Source organism: Amphiura filiformis, chromosome 8 (genome assembly GCF_039555335.1).
Source record: "Amphiura filiformis chromosome 8, Afil_fr2py, whole genome shotgun sequence".
NCBI classification, from domain to species: domain Eukaryota; kingdom Metazoa; phylum Echinodermata; class Ophiuroidea; order Amphilepidida; family Amphiuridae; genus Amphiura; species Amphiura filiformis.
In genome coordinates, this window is record NC_092635.1 from 47,171,348 (window position 1) to 47,183,541 (window position 12,194).

Below are 12,194 nucleotides of genomic sequence, written 5' to 3' on the forward strand. Positions count from 1 at the left end.
AATGGTCAGCCGGCAGTAAAAATGGTGAAATGAAAACGCAAATTCTGACAAAACTATGATATATCGCTCAAGGTGATGTGCGTTAGAAAGTTGGGAAAAATCCTTCATTAGCGAACTATCTTACTTTGAAAAGCTAAAAGGTTGATCCAAAAAAAGGCTCGCGGGCAGAGTTTAAGCCTATCAAAATCGAAAATCTTACACTAAATGACTAAATTTCACGCCTAAGTTAACACTAGAAAATAAAAAAAAAATACAGTATCAAGCACTACAATTTTTCCTGACATTTACTGAAAAAAAAATGAAAATGATTGCTTTTCATTTGGCCGAGAAAATTAATTTTACATCGAAAAGGTGTAACTAAAAATTTAGCTCATTTCAACACCAAATTCGATCGTTTGTATTGCCTCATTAAATGACTGAGTGAGCCTTGCCAAACAAAAGAATCGGTTGTCCAGGATGCTAACTGAATATATCCCATTTTGCGTCCAAGATTTTTACCCACAATACAATCTCTTCTAAATTATCGAAAATGCTTACAGAGATGAATGGTCTGTCCTATTACGCACAATACATGCATATTACTGGATAGTTGCGTTCCACTTTAAACAATAGGCTCCATTCAGGAGAAAAAGGGAAATATATAGAAAAAAATATTGTATTGTCCTTTGGAATACAGATCATATGCAAGTTTGATATCACGTTCTCAAACGTATGTCGTCTATAATACAATAAGTTTTATATTAGGAATTATATTTCACAATTACATTTCTTTCCATTAGGAGATCAAGGTAAGATTGTATAAATTTGTCTCTATTTGCACATGATATATAAAAAAATGACAACATAAGTCAATTTTTAGATTTTTATTCCCCGCTTGTCATTGATTTTTCTTACCACTTGCTGGAATCATTTTGTATTATAGGCAAGTGATTTCCCAATAATAATGCACGTTCTTTATATATCTTGTCATTTTGATATTTGTGATGCGATCAAGCAAAAACAGGTGGAACTCGGAAATACTAAATTTTCAGTTTCTTATGGGATAGTAAAATTGCATTTTGCAGAAAATCTCATTGACATTGAACAACCAGTTCCAAAGATATGAGCAACTAAAGAGTTTCCAAAACAAAAGGAAATATTTCCTTTGTTTGGCTATATCTCAAAATCAGTATTGCTTGATCATATCACATTTGTTCTAAATAAGTTATTTTTTCAAGTATATTTGTCTTTTGTTTGTAGATGCTTGCTCGGTTGCCGTCTTTAGCCGCCCATATTTTTCGTAACATTATTCAAAGGGGCGCATGTTTGTATATACAGGTTATAAAACGTCTGAATAACATTTTTATGTTTAAAAGTTGCCACAAAACAATGTTATGTACAAATTCAATGATATTTTTGTATTACTTTCTTTGATTACTTAGGTTGGACCCTACATATACAGGACAAACACCATTGGCAAAAGATAAAGTTTGTCAAAATATTACAATATTAAAAGTCAGTTGTATACCATTTTAAAAACGTTTCGATATAGATTCTTTTAAAACGTTTACCTAACTTTTTAATAACTTGATATTTAAACTTATTTAAACGATTTATAGCAGCGGTTATCAAAAAAGAAAGGATCCTGGCTCGAATTCGGTACTTCGCCATTGCAAAGACGAAGACGAAGCTTCGGGCAGGCTGTTACACGGTTTTAACTTGCACGGGTGCCGATGGATGGAGTAGTCATGGTCGTTCAACTCAAAAATATACATTTTCAGTGTTTAGATTGGGATTCATGAACAGTTACACCTTGAAAATTGAATGAGCTCGAAAGTGTATGGAATATAAGACATTCACTTTAAAGAAATTATTGCGCTTCTTGCGGTATGTATAGTTTTATGAAGATGTTTTGTTTCGACACTCTGTACATCATAACTAAAGAACCACAAGACACAGCGACAACGCCTGATAAATAATTATACTGTACAGGCAGGGAAACTAAATCGATACACGTGTATTCTGCTATGCACATTGCACGTCGATACACGTGTATTGATTTGCAGACGATAGATCTTCAGATACTGGGGTAGAAAATGATGAATATCTCCCATCATTTTTGGTTTCTAAAGAAGAATTACAAGGCTTGCACTTGAATATATGTGTTGAAAGAACATGATAGTCGTAAAACCGTGCGTTTTGAAATCAAAAACTGACATTTGTATTTTATATGTGCAGACTGCTGCCCTCATTCGTCAACCCTGCAGGGCCCGGAACATAACACGGTACTATATAATTTTTTATATTAGGCCAAATAATTCGCCCGTTTCGTCCCCATAGAGAATCATATTACCATTTTTATCGTAATTTGCAGCACAATTACGCCCACTACTTTTTGGCAACCCTGGTTAGTATAATTCGATGCTACACTGTTTTTACGAGTATACCGTCTACGCGGGCATGCAACTTCTCACGAATTTAATACCGTAAAATTTAGACACTTCTTTCATCCGAGGACGATCCTTTCACAACGAGTTTTTATGTCAGAAATTTACATAACTCACGAAACCAAAAACGAAAATAAACTTCCTTCAACTTCTCAGTGAGCAACAAAAGACTAGAATAAAAGGGTTTCTCACACATAGCACTCTAACATATCAAACTACCAATTAGATCCGAAACCGAAAACTAAAACAAACAACTAAAAAGATAAAAAAGGACCTATGTATATTTTGGTTCCTTAGCGTTGTCCTGCGTGCCCCTCGTTAGTTTTTCACCTTTCAGGTTTAAGTAACAGGCAATGTAGTGTATATCGGGATTTACCGAAAAGGTGAATTAAAAACCGTCGAAAGTCAAAGTATATTACGCTGTTACAAAGGCTTATAGTAGCTTTTATAATAATCGTGTAAACTAATTCTTAGGTTCATTTTTGTATTTGATTTATTGTCATATGCAGGAGGATGCGTGGATTCCTATGTTCTGTCATACTGTGCCTCCTGTTATATAACTCTCAGTACTGCGTTCAAGGACAGGTGGAAGGACGACCAGGAACAGGTATAATTTCAATATTATCTACAATAATAGGGTTGGCAAATCTATACCTTTTTTGCAGAACTGGTGCAAAGTAAGTTGTTTCTATGGCCTAATTTGACGTAGAACACGAATTCGTTCAAATATTTGACCTCCGATGATTTTCACCCCCACTGATTAATAATTCAAAATGGCATATTTTGATAGCTAATATGCTTTCCAATATGTCCTTTGTGATATATTCATAGGTATTTCAATTTGGTGCTACGTGTATCTCATTAAATGAGGTACACGTAGCACCAAATTGAGGTACCTATGAATACGACCTTCATGCCCATTTTACACTGTAACTCAGAATACAATTGAGGACATTTACGGCTCATTCGTGGTGTACGGTCACATATGATCGTTAAACTTTTTAAAATAAGATAATTTGGAAACCAAAAAAGCCATAATATTGATACTCCTCAGGTACATGAGTATAGGCAAGAAGAATCATTTTGTATATCAATCAAGTAAATATCTGTAATATTGATCGATATTGATCGAGTTATCATTTTTGAACTTACGGTCTTCTTGCGCTCGGATTGAAACAAAAGCTTATAACTCAAAACTGAATGCAGAAGTATTTAACCATATTGGTCATCTATGTGCAAAGACGAGCAATTTGACACCTTGTTTGTTAAATATGAAGGTTGTTTTAAAATTTGACCTCAGTTAACCTTTAACTTAAAAATATATTTTCGTAATCGTTGTGATGGGACGAGTAATTTGACATGTCTCTTGACGACATTGGACAATTTTTTCCTTTTTGACCCCTTTTGACCCCTATGGGGAGGGGGCCAAATGTCAAACTTTTTGTCTTCATATAATAACTTTAAAACCACCTGTAAGTCTGTAACTCAATTTCGTCAAAAGTGGACTTACAGTCTTCTTGCGCTCAGGTCTTCAATTGGTTTACATGAGTGGTAATGAAATCGAAAATGGCTGATGAAAATGGTCAAATTGGTGTCGCAGAGTGTAATTCCTAGTTGTAATATGTACCAATATAACAAATGCTTTGTCTCTGCTGAACAATGTTGAATGAAAAAGTACAGAGAAAATCATAAAAAACACAAATAATGACGTCCAAATACGATAAAAACCGCTGAAAGTCACAGAAGAACACGTTTAACTTATTGATCAATATCAAAGACCCTTGATACAAGAATCATACAAAATTTACCATTGTACACGCACAATGGTAGATTTTGTATCCACTCCTGCATCTAGGGTCCGCAATATTGATCAATAACATTGATCGTGTATGGGCCGCATTAGGCCACCTAAATTACAAACCGCGTAATTCTAGTTATATTGTCACAAACCCCTCACGGAAATATCGTGCGCCTCCTAGAGCCACTTCCGGTCCTGCCGGTACTCGAACCGACGACACTGGGATTAAGAGGCGAGCGCGCTAGCGTATAGACCAAAAGAGGACTTCCCCGCCAGGTCTATAACACTAACGCACTTATACCTCCGTGACAATATACGCGATGGCAACTCAATCTTGGTTTACAGATTTTTTTTTGTAGATTTGTATGGCGCTTTCAACTCCTATGGTTATTTGCGCCAGTACTCACTCCTTTGTCAAATTGCACCTGTATATCTCAGTCACAAAACGTTGTATGGTTCACTGCATCTTAGTTATTTCCTTTCAGCTTGCTGCCACGTTGCATATGTTTCTTCGTGTTATCTCGTACGGTGATTTTAATGTAATTTCTCAGTCTTGCAGTCTTCGTTAAAATCAAACGGTATCTCTTCAGAGCCACACCAGGCTGAGTCAGCCGAGGAAGGGCTAGAACGTGGTCCAAACTTTACATGATCCTTCACTAGCTTGACTTCCTCGCATCCAACTGTTCCCCATTGCCGGACGAGACCTAACATGCCTAACGTAAATGTAACGACTTTGAAATGTAAAGTAACTTATAAAAATTATTTATGGTGTTAAATATTTATTCACAACCTTTATAATACGTACTAAAGTCAATTAATACAAGCAGAGGGTGCTATCACTTTTTCTGGTAAACCATCAGGTATGACGACCGCAATGCCACCAGAAACAACCACTCTACTATCAGGTGTGACTACTGGTACGCCGACTAGAGCTCCACCAGCGACAACCGCTCTACCACCAGGTAAGACACAGTCTTGTCGCTAAGGTTATCATTATGACGCCTAATTTGTTTGTAATTAACCGCTTTAGAATGAAACAAATTTCTTCAGCCATTGGAAACTAATTTAGTGATACATCATATCTAAATTCGTTAAGTATGTTTTGGCTTTGTATTTCAAAATCACGTGTAAACCTATAGCGAATTCTAAATTTGAAAAACTCGTGACCACCGTTGTCTGCTTCTTCGATTTCCGTCAAATTTTAATTTTGTTATTCTTTACCCATAATATTAAAACAATATTAGTATTAACTGACTTGACGGGGTTCTATCCATTTTAAGCATAAAAAAGTGAAAGGAACCCAGTAGCTATTTTGGCCGTTCAACGTGGAGTTCTATAGGTGACATAATGTGTGAATCATGACAATAGAGAGATTGCGATGTTCCATACGCAGCACGTGGACCGTACGTTTTAACGTACGTTTTTACGTACGTTAATACGGTGTTAAATATTGCTAGTCTCGGTTCCAAACTGGATTGTGCTCATTCGTAACGAAGGAGAACCAGGTGCCTGGAACAAAGACTATAAGCTACTATAATATCTGATCTAGGTCAATAGAGGGCATAGTGATTGAAAAAATAGTGGTCAAGCGCAGGCTACCGAGTCTCTGGCTAATTCAAACAGCACGCTTTTGATTTTGACTAAAACCAAGGTTAACATGCTGCTTAAACTTAATTGTATTTTTGGGCTCCCCAAATATTATAGTTATTCAAAAACATATATTTTGGTAGATTAAGGATCACTACATACATATATCATGACTTTACTTTCAAAAACTTTCGAAACTGGCTAAATACGTGACCTCGCTTCGATACAGGAGAGTGGTTTTGAATAGATCAACGTACGTCCGGTACCTACGTTTGGAAATCGCAATCTCTCTATTATGTCAAAAATTGCCCTGATGACCTGCAAACACAACGAATTTAGTAAGTTGGGAAGTTTGTAAACATTACAATTAAAGTAAACAAAATTAAGGGCTGGGGTATGAACCTTTGGACAGTATTTATTTTGGGACATTAGAGCACATCAGACCTATCGAATTGCATTCTGAACACGAAGAATGTCCTTCTGATATCAAATAATTTTGATTTTTTGAAATTCGCAATGTAATACACATTTTATGGCAAATAATTAAAATTTTATATTATTGATATTTAACAGTACTCGAAGTAAATTTTACAAATCTGATGATTTATATTTAAAGTGTATGTAGGTGGGATGAAAAGCCGACGATCAATTGAAAATTTTGACCTTTCGTATTGAAGATATGGATTTTTTCCCCAAAACACCAAAATAAAAAGGTCTTTTTGGGAAAAAAATCCATATCTTCAATATGAAAGGTCGAAATTTTCAATTGACCGTCGGCTTTTCCTCCCTGCTACATACACTTTAAGAATATATCATTAGATTTATATAATTTACTTCGAGGACTGTTATATATAAAAAATTTGAAAAATATCAAATTTTTATTATCAAAATTTATTATATTGTGATTTTCAAAAAATGAAAATTATTTGATATCAGAAAGACATGCTTCGTATTCAGAATGCAATTCGATAGGTCTGAGGTGCTCTCATGTCCCACAAAAAATACTGTCGAAAGGCAATAAACGCTCATTTTAGATCCCTTAAGCAATTTAATATTGTAATATCGTACATTATGACAAGCAGGAAGGTCTAAAATTACATTCAAGAATGTACATGTACTGTATACAGTAAGCCAAAGAATTAAGATACCAGTTAAAGGCCCATTCAGTGATTTGCTCATCCGGACGATCGTAAAAATCATCAAAATTCAGATTTTGGTACCTTTGTAATTGGCATAGATGTGCTAACATAGCCTGCTAGTGGTTCGGTCGAAAGCCGTGTATTTTAAACAAAATAAAGCATTTACATGAATCTGGACTTTTGATACTGACAGTACAAAAAGTCCGACTCGAGATCGAAAGAAGCTCACTCTCCACCATACCAACACGCGTCGCGTATTGTTTCTACTACTTATTACATCAGTAGCTACTATTTTAAACAAAATACACAATTTTAACTGTTTTTCATATTTGAATTGACCGTTAGTTTGCCTCGGTGACGTTTAATTGCTTATTTTGTTTTCTACTACAAAAATTAAGCGTCTGTTACTCTGTTTTAAATCAATTTAGACTCTACCCTCCCCGTGTTAGAAACACTGGACTAGGAAGTTTTTCCAGTCGATTGGTGGCGCACTGTACGAAAATCTCGATTTTCTCGAGTCGATCTGAGTTGAAGTAGAAAACCTTTCTAAAACTTCTGTTTTTTGACTAATTTGTCGATGTATTTAGGGGAAAAGTGGTTTATTGAAATTCTGTAGACTTATTCTTTATTTCTAAGCAACTCTGACAAATTTCCATTTTTTTAATGTTCCTGTGAAATCACTGAAAGGGCCTTTAAGTTCACCTCTGTATATCCTAAACAAAGACAAATATGTCAAAATTAAAACAAGCAGTCAGTACATGTACTCTTTAGCTCTTATTTAAGACCTTATTTGTGGAAATTGGTTGAGAATTAAAGCAACGGTGATCTAAAACCTAAGGATGAAACGAAATCAAAGGTTGCACGGCGCTAGTTCTCTTGTTCGAGAACATTTTGTGTGCAAATCAATATGGCATGCAGGAGAGCAAACTGCAACTTTTAATTTGCATCTTCCTTGGGTTTGGGGATCTATGTGTCTTTATAATTATCTTGAATGATTTCAACGGATGAGGTCTTAAAATTCGAGCTAAAAGATGCAGCTATTGGTTGCTGGTTCCAATTGTTACATGTCTGTCTTTGTTCAGAATATACAGGGGTGAACATAACAGGTACCTTAATTCTTTGGTTTACTGTAGATAATAAAAATTGCAAAAGTTTTTACTTTCATTATTCCTCAAAGTAATAATAGTCGGAGCTGCAGGAGGAGCTGGTCTGTTCGTTGCGTGTATTATTATAGCTGCTGTGTTGTGCTTTAGGAAAAAGTAAGTGTCTTTATCTGATTGTGACAAACTTCCTGATGAACACTTCTGATCAGCATTAATGCTCCTCCTACTGAGCCATATTATGTAATACAGATTAGAGGGCGGTGTTTCTATGACGTTATAATGTAGGCGTGCTCTCACAAAATTGGGAAATTCTGGCTTCTGTTCCAAAGTATAGGTAAAAATGGTTTTCGGCTAAAAATTCTATAAACATGCGATTTTCACCAGATTTTCTTCTAAATATGACAGGAAATTACTATTTCAACCTAACTACCAAGTAAAATGTAGATATCTCTTGTAAAAATGAAAGTCATGGAATTTACTGTAGAAACCGTATGGTAATTTTTTATTGTTGTTCAGATCCCCGATTGCTGGGATAGAGAATTTCATCACTAAAATGAAGTCCTTTCAGTGGCGGCACCCGGAACTTTTGCTTCTGGTTGTCAATATTTAACTTTTAACTACAATGTTAAAATATTGCTGGTGTTCACTTCTGTTCGCACCTGTTGTGTCTGTGCAACAAAATGGCACCGATAGAAAATTACGTACTTCCCAATATTCTTAGTATATACAATGAAGTGACCAATCTCAAAATCTGTATTACCTATAAAAGCTTTTTAAGTTTAACTTTCTTTACTCAAACATATTTCAGAAAGCAAAGTACAAAGAAACAAAATCGTAACATTACATTTGATGCAACTGTCTGTGCGACAGTCCACGAAAGCGGGCCTGTCTACTCGGCCGTCAACAAGGACTCGAACAACACACCTTCCGTTCGCCTACCGATACACATCTCAGAACGAAACAAACCAGTGCAGCAGAGCTTATATACAAATGTCACAATCAACTCATCAGATATTCAGATAACTGATCAGCTATACGAGGACGAAAACGCAGATTCAGAGTGGGTTGAAATTAACCTCGACTCTAGCAATGACGGAGACGAGGAGCAAGAGGGATAGAATCATAGTAGCCTATGGTAATGGTGCTACGCATCATGCACATGAACATATAACATGTATAAACACAATGGGAACGATAGCTCGCTGCAAGAGGAAACTGAATTATAATTAATAAGAAAGAAAGAACAATTAACCAACCCAAAGTGTTACAATTAAACAAATAAACAAGACAACAAATAAATACAATTCCGACCGACACACAACCCGAATTGAAGAAAAGCAAGGAAATGTGCCGGCACGGGATTCGAACTCACGACCTTCCGATCATTGCACACCCTCACCATTATTCCACCAGATCCCACTGATAAACAGTGGTTGAATCTGGGTACTTATATAGGCAGTCGAGGTATACAGTACACATAAACAAATATCACCCAAGTACACAGGTACAGGAGATCGTTACTGAATTATTTCACGCCATCTCCCAACACACCCCAAATAATATTTAGCCCGTGCGGTTTATGCAAACCCCTTTTAGACTAATTTCTGGAAAGACTCCGTATATTAACGTTCAATACAGCTATAGCAAAAATATATAAAGAATCTTACTATACAATAAAAATATCAATCAAATGTTGACAAAGATGAATGGGCAACGCTAGATATATATACAATAGTACTGGAAAGTGTTGCGTTCCACTTTAAAAAGTGGAGAAAAAATGGAAATCGACAAGAGAAAAGGGGAAGTTTATAGAAATAAAAACTATGGTATTGTATTCTCTGTCGTAGACCCTCTTTGTAATTGGAATACAGATCGTATGGCAGTTTGAGATCGCGTTCTCGAAAGTTGTCAAAACATCGTCGTCTGTACTATGCTGTATTAGAAATTATATTTTCGTAGCTTCACTTTCTTCCATTAGACCGTGGAGCTTAGAAGACAGCGGTAAGATTATTTAAGAAAGAAGTAAAATACTTACAGTATGTCCAGCACCTCCTGGGAGATACTGATGGGATGCTGCAGCCAAACAAAATTGTTTCGCTTGCCCAAGATCGCATTAGTTGGAGAAAGCTTGTAGTCGCCTGCTCCGCAGCCGACTGATGATGATGATGATGTATATAACGCGATAGTACCATTTATATAAAGCCCTCATTTTTCCTTTTCTTCCCCATTTAACTTTGGTTCAAGTATTGGAACATTATTTAATATAAAACTTTTTATTATAAAAATGATGCAAAGAATTATTTCTTTATAATAATTTATTCTAGAGGAGCCAAAGTGATAAAAACAAGGCTGAAACAATAACATCATGAGTTTACAAAGTAGGCATAATTATTTTAACAGCGGTATGTTCTCTGGTGCTATGATCAGTCCGGGATAAAAGGGCTTAACGGGGGGGGGGCATGTGCAGTGACCGTTAAGACCCGATTAACACGTAGGCAAGCATGCAGCTAATATCCGCGAGTTTGCGCAGAAGATGCCGAACACAGCGTGGCTGAAATACGACCACGACTTCAGGAAGAAAATAGCGCGTAACCCCCAGTTTGCATGGAGCACTATAGACATGGAGTTATACGCAAAAATGTTGCTCCAAAACAGCCCTAGCTTAGCAGCGCAATTTTCGTCCCCCAAGCCGCCCATGCTTCGCATATAACGCAGGAACATGCCCCAAAACCGAGAGCGCGTGTTCATACGCTCAAAAATGCAAACCAGGGCATCCGCGGGGAAAATGCTATCAGCTCCAAAAAAGGTCATTCCACAAGTTACTGCGAGAGGAAAGACGTCATCAACAAACCCATCAATAGACCCCCCGCAAAGGTTGCACGCGCTAGCGCCAACTCCAATTAAAACGCATATCCTTCTCCATTGGCTTACGGCATACCCCAATAAGGTAGCAACAGACATTTTAGGAACGGGGTTCTCACAAGGCTTTAGACTTAGATACAAGGGCCCGCGGGTCCCAAGAGACTCTAATTGTTTACCATCAGCTTCCCGAAATAGTCCTGCCGTCCGCATGAAATTGGCTAAAGAAATCGGAGCAGGGAGGATTGCCGGCCCCTTTGCCTAGCGCCCTCTGCCCAGGCTCCAATGCTCTCCAATCGGTCTCGTTCCGAAAAAAGCCCCAGGGGAATTTCGATTAATTCATCACCTCTCATACCCAGCGGGTAAATCAATCAATGACGGTATCCCCCGAGAATGTTGCACTGTTCAGTACACTACTTTCGATAAGGCGGTTCAGCTGGCAGCTGACCATGGACAAGGGGCGTTACTTGCCAAATGCGACATAAAGTCAGCTTTTAGGTTGCTGCCAGTCCATCCCGACGATTTTGAGCTCTTGGGTTTTCAGTTTGAACGCAGGTTCTATTTTGACAAATCCCTTCCAATGGGCGCTGCGGTGAGTTGTTCGCTATTCGAAATGTTCTCTACATTTCTGGAGTTTAAGACTAAAGAAGTTACCAAGTCCAAGGATGTGCTGCACTATTTGGACGACTTCTTTTTTGCTAGGCCACCTGCTAGTGGAAAATGCGGTGCCCTGCTAACCAGCTTCCAACGGATCTGTTCAGTGTTGGGAGTTCCACTAGCTGCCGAAAAAACAGAGGGACCCTCCCCCGTTATTACCTTCCTGGGTTTAGAGACAAATACCGTCACGCAAGAAGTCAAGGTGCCAGCTGAGAAGCTAGAGGCTCTGAAGACCCTAATCAATGCAACCCTAAAGGCTGAAACACGATCCCTTCAGTCCATTCAATCTCTGATAGGGTCCCTTAATTTCGTAACAAGGGCAATACGCCCGGGCGCCCCTTTATCAGAAGGCTCATCGATTTAACAAAAGGCGTTTCGAAAGCTTCGGAAATGATTCGAGTTGGAATTGGGGCAAAGAAAGACCTCGCCATGTGGCAGACGTTCTTAGCACAGTACAATGGGGTGTCACTGTTCTTGGGAGGCAACGTTATATCAAGCAGTGATATGCAATTGTTTACGGATGCATCCGGCGGCATAGGATATGGGGCTTATTTCCAAGGTCACTGGTTGCAAGACAAGTGGTCGGAGGACATTTTGGCCGCTAATTTGTCGATTGCATTCCTTG